The sequence below is a fragment of the Haliotis asinina genome, chromosome 8, assembly GCF_037392515.1.
Source record: "Haliotis asinina isolate JCU_RB_2024 chromosome 8, JCU_Hal_asi_v2, whole genome shotgun sequence".
Taxonomy (NCBI): Eukaryota; Metazoa; Mollusca; class Gastropoda; order Lepetellida; family Haliotidae; genus Haliotis; species Haliotis asinina.
This window is the reverse complement of record NC_090287.1, coordinates 66,785,426-66,803,427: the sequence shown is the minus strand read 5'-3', so window position 1 is coordinate 66,803,427 and position 18,002 is coordinate 66,785,426. Positions and strand designations below refer to the sequence as shown.

At 38.1% G+C, this 18,002-nt stretch overlaps 2 pseudogenes; both read right to left on the bottom strand.

The window, feature by feature from the left end:
- Positions 1 to 1,901: 1,901 nt before the first annotated feature.
- On the bottom strand, positions 1,902 to 8,230 carry LOC137295361 (uncharacterized; annotated as a pseudogene).
- A 126-nt stretch (positions 8,231 to 8,356) lies between these two features.
- LOC137295360 (uncharacterized) lies at positions 8,357 to 13,518 on the bottom strand (annotated as a pseudogene).
- Between the last annotated feature and the right edge of the window lie 4,484 nt (positions 13,519 to 18,002).

The window sequence follows — 18,002 nt, the reverse complement described above, 5'->3', positions numbered from 1 at the left end:
TTAAAGGTGTATGTGAAGATGTTTTTGAAGAAATAACTAGAAACACTCAAACAATGGCATGTAGCTTTTCAATGGTGGATCAGAACAGATCGGCGAAATGTCAGATTTTTCCCACATCTCAAATACACCCTACCTATTTTTGGGAGTCATAAGACTATCACTATCACTTGCAAATACCTTTCATCTAAGGCATGTTTCCCTTCTAAAAATTAACTTCTTATCGGCACAATTTAGTCTATCTATGTTGTGAATCGAGAATGGAAGCCAGTGAGGTATAAAATACCGACTTGAAATTTGACTTCATATCTACAGTGCAAATACTGACACTAATACCAGTTCTTTGACTTAAACTGAAGTGACAAAATAGTCAACTTATCTTCCACATGTAGGACTCAAGTTGTCACAACTCTCAGCAAATTTAATCAGCTGTTGAAAATAAACCGGGCTCAATCTTAAATACTAAGCTGTCGCCATTTTGGATACACTTGTTACGTAACGGCGGCATATGTTAAGGGGCTTTTTGAGGAGTTTCTTCTCCCTCTCTATATAGTCTCACTGATTTTACTAACCTGTTATTAGCATAGACAACACATTTAATAATGTCATTGATTAATACATATTATACTGGGTGATGTATCCTGTTTCCTTTAACATTTATGTTGTTTTTGAGCAAACTATGTTAAAAAAATGTGAAAGAAAATTCAACCACCCCTCCTGCAGCCTGCAGATGTGAACATGGAGAGTATTTTCACTGAAGTCTTACCAAAGTCTTTTTCCACAATAATCCTTGACCCTGTGAACGGCGATTCGTGTTCACTGAATGTCCCTTATCTTTTATCTGTAGGAAAACAATTTAGTGACAGACCAACTGTTCACAGAAATCTAGTATCAATTCTGACCCCGGAATTCTGTTCAGTTTTTGACAAGTTTTAACAAAACTCTTACATTTCATCTGACAGAGAACAGTTATGGATGAAATTTCATCAGATGTGACTTACAGTCAGACATTCACAGCCATTTGGTCAAAATGACAAGTGAATCTTACAGGATTATTCTGTTCCAATTTCTGATGGAACTTCAAAAGAAGAGTACATTGTCAGGTTTAGTAAGTGGACAGAGAAAATGAATAGAGAGGGTCTAAAATTGCCAAGTGAAAATCTCTTCCAGCTTACAAGTTCACTCGAAATTGAATGCAAAAGCAAAAGTTGTGTGCCTCCTCTCTATTGTGTGATAAACTTAAAGACCATCATGACAAACTACATGGTCTCCTACTACCAGCAGAGATGCCAACCACTCCGATTTGCAAACACAAAATCTACTCTCCGATTCGTCTGTAAAAAACTCTGATTTTTAGGAAGTACAAATATGTCTATAAATTTAGAAGTTTTGAAAGAATTTTACTAATAGAATATGTTCATTTTAATTAAGTATTATCTGGTTAAGTAGGCCCAGAAATTGCATGTTTCCAGCAGACTAAATCTATTTTTGTAGGGGAGGACCCCCCAGACACCCACCGTCAAAAGGGTCCCGATCCCCCTCTCTTACTCCAAACTCGCACCTTCAGGGCTCAAGAAATGCTTTGGGCAAGGCATGACTCTGCTTTCATTTGATTCAGGGTTGGCATCTCTGTACTAGGACAAATTAATCTCCCGTGACTGTGTTGATGAACTGAAGCTCAAAGTCTTGGATGTGTGGACTTACTTCTCGGTGTACGTGGAGGTGCTGTAGCTAAATACTCAAAACTTCAGCTACATGTGTTCTCAGGGTAACACTAAAGGATTATGATTGTTCTTGGCATAGGTGTGTCATGAACAGTTACTCTAGCTACTGGTGCACTTTTCTTCTGTGATCTGTTTGCCTCTGATAGGTTACAGAGCTGCTGAACCCATAACTTTCAGAAATCATGTGCTTAATGTTGTACAATGAGGAATTGTCATTTGCTCCTCCTCTTTGCCTATACTGGCCAAACTGCTGCTCAAGTGGATCCTGACTGAATCTGTGGGTCAAGATATATGCAGCACATTAGGTTAAAGGTACCTTACAAGTTCTACAATTGACTTAACAGATACATTGGAAACCTGATAAATACACTTACAAGGACTCATCAAAATTGTTTACTTATCAGGTTTTTTACTTATCCAAACTTATCAATATCTGCAATTGACAGAATAACAGACAAGGTTTGTAAGTAATATAACATGTTTTATTGCAAAACGTTTCACTGATTAAGTATAGAATATAAACAAAACATTTCAATCACAGTCTTGCTTATGGCTTATTTCACAAAAGCAGTTATGAGGGACTGTCTCTTTGAAAAACATCTTTTCATTTCCTTCCCTGCAACATAGTTGGCCACCATATTGAAGCCTGTCATAACGGTACATCACGTAACGCCTGATGACTTAAAGGGCAGCAGTTTATAAAAATCCCATCTGCATTAAAAATGTCTTTGTCATCATATTCTCTAAGTAGAGAATCAAGAGTTTTAGGAGACATTTTCATGGTGTCAGATTCTAAATCAACAGAATTTTGTGATTACACGATGCCATTTAGAAAGTGGTCAAATGCAACATATGTCATATTTGGGATTTCACTTTCTTAGTAAAGTACAAATTCTAGTACTTTTTTTCGGTTGAGTCCCATCCGGGATTCGAAACCGCACCCTCAGAGTCAGGCACCTAATCGCCAGCACACAAAGTCAGCCGCCTAGCCTCAACCGAAAAAAGTACTAGAATTTGTACTTTACTAAGAAAGTGAAATCCCAAATATGACATATGTAACAGAATTTTCTTCACACACTTTTTTCAAGACAATGCCATAACGCGTTTTGAAGCGTCCTAACCAACCAACTTAACACTTGAAATCTACATGGCCTAGCTGACTTGCAAAGTCCTCAGCTTTTGTCATCAGAAGTGGTCCAGACAATGGAATGTTTTCATTTCTTCCATTTTTAAACTGTGTCAATAACGGTGGTAGCATTCCATAATTTTGTCCGAAATTTTTTATCCTGTTGTACAAAGTAGCAGTGGGTATATGGAATTTCTTTGCAACATCTGACTTTGTCAAACCATTTTCAATTTCTATAAGAGCAGCGAATTTGTCCTCAATAGACTTTGACACAAGTTTGGATCATTCTGTCAAAGGTAAACACAAACTTGGTATCCCCCCAGTCAAGCTAGGTCCTTCGCAAGATTGTGCAGACATTTTGCCAGAATAGATTGACAATAAGATTTTTCCTTGTTTTTTATACACTCCAGCTTTTGTGTTAAATAAACTAGCGTTTCTTTTCAATTCATCCCATTCTGAATTCACCGCTATTATTTCAGCTTTTATTTCTTGTCACATGACCGTAAGCGGGCTGCTTCAAGTCATTTATGATGTGAAGAGGACAAACTCACTGTCATAATAAACTGGTCTACTCAATGATACTCCCAAGCTGCATCTAACAATGAGCAACTTAACAGGGCTGGCCTCCAGTTGTCAGTGTATGGTAAACTGCTTGATGCCAACGAGCTGTAAGTTTATTTACCTGGTGACTTGACACATGTCCCTCATGTCGGATTATGTGGTGATCGCTAATTTAGTTACCTGGTCTCCACTGTATATGCAGTCCTTTCAATGTCTGATGACTGAGCATCATGCATCTTCTTTCTGCTAATGTTGTGTCACCTGAACACTTCATGACACTCTCCTCCCTCCCATGAGGATCATGAACACCCCGATATTCCTTCTTGTTTGAATTTCTTGACATAACTCCTTCTCCTAAACTTCTTGTATTCACAAGAACTTGTCCATGTGCCTCATGAAGTTCACAGTTTTTTTACTTTGTCTCCATAAATAGTGTTCCTCAAGAGCATTAGCTACAGTTGAACTGAACTGACTTTCATTGTTGAAGATGATGTCAAGTCAGTGTGGTCCCTTGTAAGTTTGTATGTTTTACAATAAAGCAAGTTCTCCATGAATTGTTCTTACAGTCTGACAATCTGTACAGGGATGAGAAATTTCCACGGATTCGCGGAAATCCGCGTTTTTTTACATCCCCAGGGTCATTTTTCTGAAACGTCTAAATATATATACAGTGTTAATATTGATTTTAGAAGCCATATTTAGTGTGTAAAATGCCAAAATCCCCAGACCCCCGACTCGTTTTCAGCTGTAAATGAAAATTTCCATTCTCATCCCTGTCTGTAGCCAGCTTATATCACAATTGTCCTCCACAGCTGTCTTGACATCTTGTGAGAACCTCAATTAGCAAAACAATTTGTTGTGGTCTCGAGCAGATGAGGCACATCTGATATGAAATATAATTTCCATTTTGGAAATGAATATGGATTCCATGTCCACTAGATATTACCTAGTTGTGGCACATGATGAAATTAAAAAAAATTCCTAAAAATTTGGGGTAACATCATCACACATGATGAATTTTCGGCATCAAATCCAGAGTTAGTACACTTTCCCATAATACAGAATATAAATATGATGATTCAATACTTCTTGTGGCAAATGCTGCATACGGATACTGGAAATCGGCTACAATTCCTCGCATCATTATCACTAGCATAGTACGGGCTAACTAGGGTTGTGTGTCCTTCAATGAATCTTCCAATCGTAGCAGTTCATTCCCAGTTTTATCCAGGTCCACATGTCCATCTAATTCCCCAGATGTCCTGTCATACACGAGTTAGGGTTAACTATCCCTTCCCAGTTTTATCCAGGTCCACACAGCCAACTAATTCCCCAGATGACCTGTCATACACGAGTCAGGGTTAACTAACCCTTCCCAGTTTTATCCAGGTCCACACAGCCAACTAATTCCCCAGATGACCTGTCATACACGAGTCAGGGTTAGGGTTAACTAACCCTTCCCAGTTTTATCCAGGTCCACACAGCCAACTAATTCCCCAGATGACCTGTCATACACGAGTCAGGGTTAACTAACCCTTCCCAGTTTTATCCAGGTCCACACAGCCAACTAATTCCCCAGATGTCCTGTCATACACGAGTCAGGGTTAACTAACCCTTCCCAGTTTTATCCAGGTCCACACAGCCAACTAATTCCCCAGATGATCTGTCATACACGAGTCAGGGTTAGGGTTAACTAACCCTTCCCAGTTTTATCCAGGTCCACACAGCCAACTAATTCCCCAGATGACCTGTCATACACGAGTCAGGGTTAACTAACCCTTCCCAGTTTTATCCAGGTCCACACAGCCAACTAATTCCCCAGATGTCCTGTCATACACGAGTCAGGGTTAACTAACCCTTCCCAGTTTTATCCAGGTCCACATATCCATCTAATTCCCCAGATGATCTGTCATACACGAGTCAGGGTTAGGGTTAACTAACCCTTCCCAGTTTTATCCAGGTCCACACAGCCAACTAATTCCCCAGATGACCTGTCATACACGAGTCAGGGTTAACTAACCCTTCCCAGTTTTATCCAGGTCCACACAGCCAACTAATTCCCCAGATGTCCTGTCATACATGAGTCAGGGTTAACTAACCCTTCCCAGTTTTATCCAGGTCCACACAGCCAACTAATTCCCCAGATGATCTGTCATACACGAGTCAGGGTTAGGGTTAACTAACCCTTCCCAGTTTTATCCAGGTCCACACAGCCAACTAATTCCCCAGATGTCCTGTCATACACGAGTCAGGGTTAACTAACCCTTCCCAGTTTTATCCAGGTCCACACAGCCAACTAATTCCCCAGATGATCTGTCATACACGAGTCAGGGTTAGGGTTAACTAACCCTTCCCAGTTTTATCCAGGTCCACACAGCCAACTAATTCCCCAGATGACCTGTCATACACGAGTCAGGGTTAACTAACCCTTCCCAGTTTTATCCAGGTCCACACAGCCAACTAATTCCCCAGATGTCCTGTCATACACGAGTCAGGGTTAACTAACCCTTCCCAGTTTTATCCAGGTCCACATATCCATCTAATTCCCCAGATGATCTGTCATATACGAGCCCTTCTGATATTTTCACTTCATCCTGCAAAATGCCACCATAGGACTTAAAGGGGCACTAATGCGGAGCAATTTCCGTGGACTGGTGTAAACTTTTGTTATTGTTTTTCTCCTGTGAGTACCCGGATGATATCCCAGAATTCGTGACTGGTTCGTGACCTCTGCTGCGCAGTCCGTAGGCGCAACTTATAGTTTAATTACAGACAGATCAACTGACGTGAAGTCATTTTTTACTTCATTACAAATGTATTATGAAAACAAATGAAACACTTTGAAGGTTAATCATCTGCCAGTGGTAGAAATGGTAAAAAACTACTAGGACAGAAAAATAACGAAGCCAGTGTACGTCTCTATATTTTGCCTCATAACCCTAATTAGTTTATTGTCATATTTGTATGATTCTGAAAATTAACAAAAGAACACACGATCTGCTTATACTCATAGTAAATTTCTAACATAACAGCAACATTTATACATTGTATAGATTGCCAATGTGGATCCTATTTCACACACATACGCGATCTAGTGTCTGTTTTCTGTGATACAGATTCTGCTGAATGCTACAATAAATAAATTAAACCAAAATGCAAATAATGAATGTAAAACAGACTAATTTTATAGCAACAATGTCAGGCTACTACCTTGTTCAGGAGTGTATCCATCAATATCCACATAAAAGAAATCGTATTCCATTCATCTGCAGCTGGTAAATAATCCTGCTCTGTGTCGCGTGTCTTACAACTGTCTCATTTGCGAAAAAGTAACACATCGTTTCACGTCTTTCGTTGGTGAAAACCAGATAAACCTCTCATTGGTCTCCCAAGATAGCACACCTGGCAACTAATTGTATGATGTCCACTATTCTAAGTAATTTAGTTAACCAATAATGAGCAATCAATCAATCAACGCAAGGGTGGTTAATTCTTTGAAGGGAGGATGTTGTTTTTGCACTCACACTTTACGACAGGGTGTTGTCATCTATACACTCTGCCTTTTGACAAATCCGCTAGAAGATAAAAGTAATTAATCAATCAGTGTGTTATCGGTTAATCCTTTGATCGATGTTTGCTTTTGTAACTCAGCTGATAAAACCTCTTGCATCACTTACATGCACATGTTACATAACATACAATACATTTGCCATTACAGACCTTAATTTATAATGTTGAGTATTTACTCCAGACAGGAGAAATGCCAAATGGGAACCTTTGTTGAGTAACCGAAGTGGTGTTACTACTAATTATACCTGTTAAAAAATCATTAATTGACCATCCAGGGAATGATGACAAATAGCACGTGTATTTACACCATCAAGCGCGAGTTACAGCAAGGAAGATGTAATCTCTGTGTCGCATGCAGCCTGAAAACACTTATGGCCCGAAACTGTTTTGATGATACCAACGGAATTTCGTTACATAAGGAATACACACTGGCATTTGCTGTGTACTTTGGTAAATAGGTGAAATAAGGGTTTTTTTTACGTAAGAAAATTTTCAGATTTCTCTACCAAAGGCAAAGTCATCGTTTTTTGTTTACGAATTCAAATAAATCAACTGTGTGTTTTTTTTATCATAAATAAGAAACCATTGTAGCTACCATAGCTACCAAAATTTACGTATGATATTTGCTATCACAGCTCAACCAACACTCAAAACTACCTGAATATAAAGCTTTGCAATCTTCCGTACTGAAACAAATGGCTTGCTACGTGCCTGTAGACATTATATTTTGATGTAACATGATTAAATATCGAGGTTAAAAATGCAGAAATAGGATCAAATTGGATCAGTAACTATACCATCCAAGCATCCTAAAAGTACTACACTGCTGGTATATTTGGTTACGATCGAACAAGGAATACCATGGATATTTTCAAACAAATGGCATATGATGGGCATCCGGCCCCCTGACTGTTTAGGTGAAAAAATTCTGCTAATATGGACAGGAGCCCAGTTCCTTTGTCCGTCACGGACGAAGGAGCGGGCGCTGACCAAATTGCGGTTTGGTTTCGTAATTAGACCGTTGGCGAGAAACATTATTTGCTCCGCATCTGTGCCCCTTTAATATCACCCTCCAGCATGCCAAAGGCCATTGCTTCCTGCATCAGATGTTCAGCATATTCAGGAGGGAAGCCAAGAATGCTTCTCAAAGAAGGTGAATAATCAAATAGGGTCCTCTTGCTTGGTTTTTTTATATTACCTGTATGCCGTGCAGCGTCATAAGCTTTCCTGTTCTTGCTACACAGGGTGCCATCTCATGGAATGTTTGTCGGTTAGGTTCGAATACTTCACTTGTTCCCAAAATAATCTTTGCAGAGAGTTTTCATCTGGATAACTTCTACCTCAGAGTTGTATTTTCAGCATGTGTCTCAAGTCATCACTAGTAGAATTTAGTTTTAGTGCTGTATTTCCAATTGTATAAAACACTTTTCAGTTGACCTAAATCACTCTTAACTACCTGATTGTGAGTTTTAACAGTTTGAAATTTGTTCATGAGTTCCATTTTCATCATGAGCTTATGTGTCTTATGAGGGTGTGGCTGACATGGTTTAGGTGATAAACTATTACGAAAGGGTAGAATGATACCTGCAACAATGTTCACATCTTGTTTTCCCAAAAGCTAGCCGGGAACACCGTGTTGAGCAGATGGTTGAAATTCAATGTGGTTTAAACATATTTATTTCATGAAAAAAGCCAAGGACAGAATTTTCGTGAACTGGACTGGTCAACAAGCTCAAGAGAACTTATGTGAAGACCGCTCCAATGTACACATATATATACATATACATATATATTGAGGTGTCGCTGGACACCTCGGCATCCTTTGGCTGATATCAGCTGTGGTGATGTTAATACTGATGGATTTGGCATCAACATCGTCAGTGTTCTCGTCGTCCTTTTCCGGAATTCCGGAGATTCGGACGTTCTTGCGATACAAGTATTGCTTGTTCCTGTCGAGACGGTCAGTAAGATCATTGATTACATGATCCTTTTCCTCGATTTTCTCTGTGAGAAGGGACACTGATTTTTCCATCTGCTTGTTTTCTTCGGAAATCTCCCCCATTGCTTCCCTGATCATGGGTCTTATTAGATCTGTTATAGTTGAACAGAGCATTGTAAGAATTGTTTGTTTTGAAAAGTTAAAAAGAGCCTCTCAAGGAAAAGATGAGATCCGGGAATAATGTCAGTTTCGCTATTTGTATCTACTGGTTCAATCATGATCGTAGTTTGTGCACTTTCCAAGTCCGTAGAGATGTTACAGAGTCTCTTTGAATTCGTCTCAAAGTCCGATTCAGGCGAAGAGACCACTTGGCGGTTACGTTTTACTGTTGAAATATTTTCCATGTGAACCGTACCACATGTATTATGATAACAGTCCCAAAGCAAGATAGAACACAGGATGCTGGGATAAGCTCCTGGGATCCGGACACTGTGAATTATCGATGAGGGTGACAAAGTTTTTATATCGTCATTTATCCTTAGAAATAATCACCATCGGTTCATAAGTGACATTCGTTAGCACATACATACAATAATGCTTACATTCGTAGTATTATTTGCTGTACAAATGCGATATTTTCCACCACAGCTTGTAAACTTTCACTCAGTCTCAGCAGAGCTGAAGGGACCACGTCTTGTCATGGTGACGTCACTTCCTTATTTTCAATGTCACTGATGTTTGCACCTATGTCACATTCTCTGTATTCTGATATGCTAGAAGTAGCAGTCTGACTCAGCCGAACACCTCTCGGAACAAGATGGCTGTATTTGTCTTCACAATTCCCGAGGCAGACATGCGAAAAGGACAACTTTGACAGAAGTTTCTTGACATCTGTGAGAGTCGAAAAGAACTTGGGCAAGCCAGTCCAAATATCATGATCATGTTCAATTTTCTGTCTGTGAACAGAGATAGATGACATCAGTGATGGTGTGATTGCCACTGCCAGTATTACAGCTAAATCGGGACCCTCATGAAACTGCGAATTTGATCGCATCCTCTTTTGTCCGAATAATTGTGAAGTCTCCAAGCTGATCATACTCTTCAAATAAAGTATTTTTCAAACGTGAGTAATCTTGGTATTGTAATATTCGCTCTCTGGGAGGAGCCAGTGACAGGAGTTCAATGAAGAGTGTACCTCAGTGTTTCCCTGTTCAAGGTTTATTATGGACTTTGCATTGTGTAATTTTAATATATGATGGAAATCTACAAACCAGCGGAACAGTGTACAGTCTTCTTCAGTTCAATGGCATTTGTCATCTCTTTCAACAAAATTTGACACAAGGCAGAAGTGTAAACAATAATAATAATTCATTCTGTTAAATAAAACATAAGAAAAATAGCAAAACAAATTATAACAAAAACTTAACAAAAATAGCTCTCTCTCTCACTCCTTTAACAAAAACAAAAACACATTAATCCCGTAAAATATACTATGCAATAATCTGTTGTTCCCACCCGACTGCTGTATAAAATTACTCAACAATACGAGTCCTAACAAAACAAACCAACCCCAACGAGCTGTAGGGAACATCCCCCCTATAGGCAGTGGACTTGCTTGCTTGGAACACTGATTTGCATTGCAAGACGATATCAGTCGCATCAGGCTCTTATATACCTTGTGAGCTAACCTGCGAAAGGTCACAACGAAGTGTTATGATTGGCTACGCAATAATAAACAAATTCACTGTGGCACCGGGCATCTTCTGCTTCCACACCCAACATGGCGGATAGAGAAGAGATAACGACGTCAATATGGTACTTGCACGATAGGCAGAGATGTAATTATAAGCCACCTAACCTATTTGTTTACATTAACAAAACCATGTGTATAAAAACCCGCTGATATATAAACACACACAACCCCAAAACACCATAACACTATTTTATTCCACCCAACATGCCTTTTCTAAAATATAAAATACCCGATCTCCTACAGCATCTTCTGTGATGAAGTATGCCAGTGACCAGTCGTCCAGATTGTCAACAGGGTTGTACTGGTGCATCTTGCCCTCGAGGACATAAAATGCATCAGCTGAGCAGTAGTCAGAATCTGTTGATTCACCATGACTATGAGGTTCACTTGCAACTGCTTTGTGACGTTCAGCAGGGTCGATGTAAAAAGCTGCCCAAGTTCTAGCCCACTGTGGTTATCTAACACTGAAACAAGAATTAAAATGTTGAAATAGAATGATACTGCACTATTTATAAAGATTTCCATATAAAAACAATGAGAGCAAACATTTGTGCATGTTCACAGGCTTGCTGACTTGGTTCACACATGTCATCAGTTCCCAATAGTGCCGATTATTTCACATGCTTTGATCACTGGACTGTCTGGACCACACTTGATTCTTGCGTGTGAAGCCCATTTTCTGGTGTCCCCCGCCGTGATATTGCTGGAATATTGCTAAAAGCGGTGTAAAACTAAACTCACTCACTTGATTTTTGCAGAACTCTGCGATATAGCTGGAATATTGCTGAATGCACCTTAAAACTGAACTCACACACAAAACAGCATTTAATCAAGTCTTTGTTAGACTACTGATGTTCGGTTGAAGTGCAGTCACTGGGTATTGCCTAATTTATAATGATTGTCATGCACACAGTACTTACATGTTGTCATCATATGTGATGAAATGTGGTTGGTGTATCTGCATCCTTGTAATTGATTGTTGAGCCACACTTTTAGACTTCTTCCAATGCATCCATTTTTGTATTGTGGCATCTGAAAGAATAAATCAAATGTAATCTAAACATACACTTCTACTTCACACGACCACACCAAGTTTACACTTCGTGTCAGGACAGGGAATACTTAGTACAGAACATGCATTTACTGTACAGTGACTCAAATTGTGAAAAAGGGGAAAATGATTTGGAAATATGGAAGCATATAATATGGTAATGTTCTTGATGCCCAAATAATATTCATTCAAATTTGCTTTGATATTGAAAATTGCTGATTTTAACTAAAGGACCTTTGCTAAAAGATATCCTGAAAGTTTTTAGCCTGTTCTAGTGTTTTTCACATCATTGTAAAAAACCTTCAAAAGGTAAAAGCATATTATTTTTCATATCAGTGCATACCAAAAAAAGTGCCGAATGCAAAAATATAACTAACATTCTCTTGGAGCGATTTATTCCTTAAACCATGGTACTACAATATATAGCGTAATCACATGTTTCTAGTATGATGGAATAACAGGCATGCAATTTCAGATACACTTTGATTGCTGATTTTAAAAGAATACAAAAACAAAAGCCTAGCGGTAATGATCGCTTTGTCTCGTGCAGCATTGATCAGCTCCGAATTAGCGCTGAGGCCTGTCCCTCGATATATGGTTCCTGCTTTGTTCATAGTTTTATATAGAAGTTTAATTTGGGGGGCAAAAACATGAAAATGAAAGAAAAATTGAAAAAAAAAGTGTTTTAAAGCAGATTTTCAGTGTCAGTTTTGTTCTTAATGTATCTTAAAATTTAGTTCTTTTTTACATTCTTCAGTATAGACACTTACGCACTGACTCATTGAAAATGTTAAAATATGATTTTCTAGTATCATGCATTCTAAGAAAACTTATCCTCAGTACTTTTCATCACACTCCACTACTGAGTCTAACAAAACCTTATGGGATGTCATGTCAGGTAATCTTTGGAGTGACCAATCAGAACACAGCTTACCAAATCACGAAAGTGTACATTCATACATATCTTTTGAACTATATAATTTGAAAAGGTTTGTACCCGAACAATTCCAATGCTATTTAGTGTACGCTCGCTTCTGGGTGATGCACACGTTGTACGTGCAGTCATGACAATGGTGAGTAAACAGTCATTGAAAATAGTGTCTTTGGCAATATTCAAGGATGTTATCTTGCGGAAATATTAGCTAATGGTAGCCATGTCAACAGAACCCCCAAAGCATACATACTGCAGGTAAAAAAACTGTGTTATATGCAGATGTTTGCGTGTGGAGAGATCTGTATCGGTGACCTGAATATTTTGAAAGTCCCTCTGATCCCTAAATAGTAGCCGTTGTCTGATTGGTTAAATCTATTTAACCGTCTCGTGTTTGATTGGACAGTCATTGGTCGCTCAAAGGTTACCTAACGCGACCTTCTACTAGTTTTTGTTAGACTCAGTGGTGGAGTGTAACGAAATACACTGAGACTAAGTTTATTTAGACTGTAGTATCATGTTAAGTAGTATAGCTGGTAGTGTGGGGAGTTGTCTCCCTTGGACCTTTTCTGCGCATGCGGAGTTTGTGCGTCCCCTTCTCTGAGTGTGAAACTGATACAATTTCACCTTAGCATGTATATTTGGGTATTTGTCAGTTTGATGCGCTGTCATGACTGCACAGTAACCAAGAAGAGAAATAAATAAACAAAGATGTGTTTTTTGTGAGTATGGAACAGTGAAATTGTATTCACAAGCTGAGAATGAGTGGAAATGTTCATTCGCCTTTGCCATGTCACATGCTCACCATGAGCGGCCATGTGCTTTGACATTCCATGTTTCATGTGTGGATTTGTGAAGCGAGACATTGTCATATTGTTTTCAATGTAAGTTCATGCAAATTTCTTGCAAACATTTACTATCTATCATCGCCAATATGAGTGACTGTCAGTCATTTGAGACATTTGTAACCAGCATCTCCTTCAGTTGGCTGGATGGGTATGATGTGTATTATAGCCCTGCCGTCAAGTTGTCAGATCACGGTAGACTGTCAGGTGGTTTTTGTATTTGTATTCACCATTCGCTTAGAAATATGTATAGACAATTAGCATCTGATATCGATAATTTCATCTGTATCAAATTCTTAAAGGAATTGTTTTCACTTGATAAAGATTTGAATTTAATGTGCACTTATATCCCTCCTATTGGTTCAACATATTATAAGCATACGAATCGCAAATGTAATATTGAACAACTGGAGCAATATCTACTAGCGAATCTCCCTGACTTTGCTGAAAGTCACACTGTTATCTGTGGAGATCTGAATGCCCGCACAGGAAAACAAAACAATGTGTGCCTTAGTCTTGATGATGATGATAATATGAATCATATATTTCAAGCGTGCGCTGATAGTGACATCTATCCTATCGATGATCGAAATTCTCACGACAGTGTTGTTAATAACTTTGGTAATTTGTTATTAGACTTATGCTATTCCTTCAACCTTTTCATAGCGAACGGTAGAGTATATGGAGACTCGCAAGGCGAATATACGTTTCATGGGCAACATGGATCAAGTGTCAATGACTATTTTATTGGTTCACCAGATTTCTTTCAATGTATTAACTCGTTAAATATTGGAGACAGAGTAGACTCCGACCATTTACCATTAGAACTGACTTGCCAGTTTCCCAATATGAACAGCTCAGATAACAATAGCCATATTGATGATTATAAAGAAAAGATTGTTTGGAATGACGCCTTCTGCGAAACATTTCTAGATAATTTGAAAAGTAAATTATCACTTTACAATGACCGTCTCTTATTACAGCTCGAGTTCGATCTAAAGGGAGCTCTAGATGAGTTTGTCCATGTCATATTAGTTTCAGCAGATTGTATGAAGAAAAAGATTAAGCCTTTTAAGCAAAACCATAAAGCACCCTTAAATGACGAGTGTAAAACTGCACGACGAGACGCGCGTAAAGCACTTAGACGTTTTCGGTGTAGACCCTCGGAGAGCAACAGATATTATTTTTGTAAAATGAGGAACATGTACAAAGCTTCATGCAGAAAATTCAAATCAAACCTGTGTAATAAAAGACTGAACAGATTGAATGATTCTATCAACAATACTACTATGTTCTGGAAACAAATTCGTTCATTTAGAAAGAGATCAAATCCCAAAAGTAATATTTCAAAAAGTGAATGGATGACGCATTTCATGAGGGTTTTTTCTAATGATGCCGTTTTTCCAAGTGATGTGTACACATTCGATGATGATAACTTCCCTTCGAATGAATTTGACACTGTTGATCAAATGATTTTGGAAACGCACATTTCAGTTGATGAGATTAAGAATGCTATAAGTAGTTTAAAGAGCGGAAAAGCAGCTGGTCCCGATAACATTATAATCGAAATGGTTAAATGTTCTCAAGCCGTGTTAATGCCCTTCATCCATAAGTGTTTTAATACTGTATTCGAAAGTGGTTCGTTCCCCGAAAGTTGGTCTCGTTCAGTCATTATACCTATACATAAAAAAGGGACTAAAGACAATCCAGATAATTACAGAGGCATATCTTTAATGAGTGTTATTGGGAAAATATTTACAACTGTTTTAAACAAAAGAATTTCAAACTGGTCAAATATGAGAAACTTAATTCCTGAATGCCAGGCGGCTTTTAGAAAACAATATTCAGCCATTGATCATATCTTTACATTATATGCGATAATACAAAAATGTCTGTCGCGTAATAAAAACAAACTCTATGTAGCATTTGTTGATTTTAAGAAAGCCTTTGACTCTGTGGATCGTTCTAAATTATGGTACTGCTTACGAAAATCTGGTTTACAGGGGAAAATGTACACTATTTTAAAATCTATGTACTTGAATATAAAATCATGTGTTCGTTGTGGTGATGATGTCACCGATTTTTTTGACTGCCCCATGGGAGTTCGGCAAGGGTGTATTTTAAGTCCTATATTGTTCTCCTTCTTTATAAGCGAACTGTATTATGATATTTCTAATTCAGGCAAACATGGTGTGCAAATGGTTCCAGATATTATCGAAATTTTTATCCTCCTTTTTGCCGATGATGTAATTTTAGTGTCAGATACTATTGTTGGTCTACAAAACCAACTGAATATTTTGGAATGTTATACAAATGAATGGAAATTATCTGTAAATTTTGAAAAAACAAACATAGTTATCTTTAGAAGAGGGGGCCCTGTGGCCTCTAAAGAAAAATGGTTTTTGAATGGCAAACCTCTATCTGTTGTTAACCACTATACCTATCTCGGACTAGTGTTTTCTCATACCATGAACTTTAAAAAGAGTGTTACAGATTTGAAATCACGTGCTAAGAAGGCTCTGATTAACGTTATGTCAGTCTCCCAAAATATTGGAACTTTAACCCCGAAAATATATTTTAAATTGTTTGATGCACAAATTCAACCGATTATGCTCTATGGTTCTGAAATTTGGGGATTTCAACGTTATGAATGCCTGGAGAAACTGCACCTTTTAGCATGCAAAAGATTTTTAAATGTAGCGCAAGCAACACCATCTTGTATGGTTTATGGAGAATGCGGTAGATATCCGATCTATATAAATTCTCAAATCAGATGTCTAAAATATTGGTTAAAGATTCTTGGAATGCATGAACAAAGAATCCCAAAACTAGCTTATAATATGCTTGTATTTTTAGACGCTAGGGGTAAGACAACATGGGCTTCCTATATTAGAAATCTCTTGTTTTCTCATGGCTTTGGATTTGTTTGGCTAAATCAAACAGTTGGTAATATCAGTCTATTTCTTAAACAATTTCGAGATCAATCTGTAAATATGTATTATCAAGAATGGCATTTCTGTCTAGACAACAGTTCGAGATATCAGTTGTATAGATCTTTTAAGAGCTTAATCCAACCAGAATTATATCTGTCTGTATTGAGATCTAGAAATATCAGACGTATATTTGTTAATTTTCGATTGGGCCTATTAGACTTATCAGTCAATAAGGGCAGACGACTTTCAATAGAGGGACATTTAAGGTTATGTCCATTATGTAACTCGGCCATAGAAGACGAAATACACTTCGCTTTTGTGTGTCCACATTACACTGATTTAAGAAAGAAATATATCCCAAATAACTACCTGTTGAAATATCCATCAACTGCATTTACTTCCATTCTGTCCTCCAAAAATGAAAATGTAATACGTAATCTTGCCCTCTATGTGAAACATGCTGTTAACCTTAGAAGCAATATTTTATCTGCACAGTAAGTTCTTCCGTGAAATGTCTGTAACATGTGCTAACAATGTACTTGTATTACTTGTATATGGGCCGGAGGCCTTAAGTACAATAAATATCTTTGTCTTGTCTTGTCTTGTCAGTCAAACGCGGCGGTGAGTGTGAAAAGTGACAGAAGTAAAATTTCATCGAACTATTCAAAGGCCGATTCGGCAGCCAATATGGCGGCATTGAAAGTACGGATGAAGTGTGCAGATGCAGAAGCACGTAAGAAATTAGAAGTTGACAAATTATCTGTGCAGAAGTAATTAGACATAGCAGAAGCAAGTTTCTCTGTGCTAGCTGATGAATGTGAAAGGACATTTTTGTATAGGAGAGACATTATAGTTGATCAAAACAACAAAGTGCAGAAGAGCACATGAAAGATTATATAAACAATAATCCTTTGATTTCTGAGTCAGTCGAGACTCCTAAGATGGAACCTCATGTTGCTACAGTTACAAATAGAGAGAATAATTGGAAAGCTACTGCTGCATCTCTTGTATCCACTAGACTTTCTCATTTATCTCTGAATTCAGACAAAATGATAATTCATTGAACATTGCTGAAATCACAAAATCTTTTGCTGATCAAGTCTCCCTTGGAAGGCTTCCATTCCCTGAACCTGGGGTATTTATGGGAAATCCAATCACTTTTGTCACTTGGAAACGTGCATTCGAGACATTGATTGAAAGTAGAGGTGTGCCACCAGAAGAACGGATCTACTATCTACAGAAATATGTAGGTGGACCTGCAAGAGAGTGTGTTGAAGGATTTCTGTTACTGAACACTAGTGAGTCATATGAAGAAGCAAAATCTTTGTTGGAGAAACCTTTTGGCAACCCCTTCGTGATGGCCAATGCATTCAGATACAAACTTGACACATGGCCCAAGAATGAGGGTAAGGATGATAAGGACGGTTTAGCTTTAATTTATCTTGGTCAGTGCTTGATCGCAATGCAGTCTTGGAATACACTAAACATCTGGAATGATGAGAGAAAATCAAAAGATTGTTTCAAAGTTACCAGAGTGGCTAACTTATCATTGGAGCAGAATTGTTGCAAATT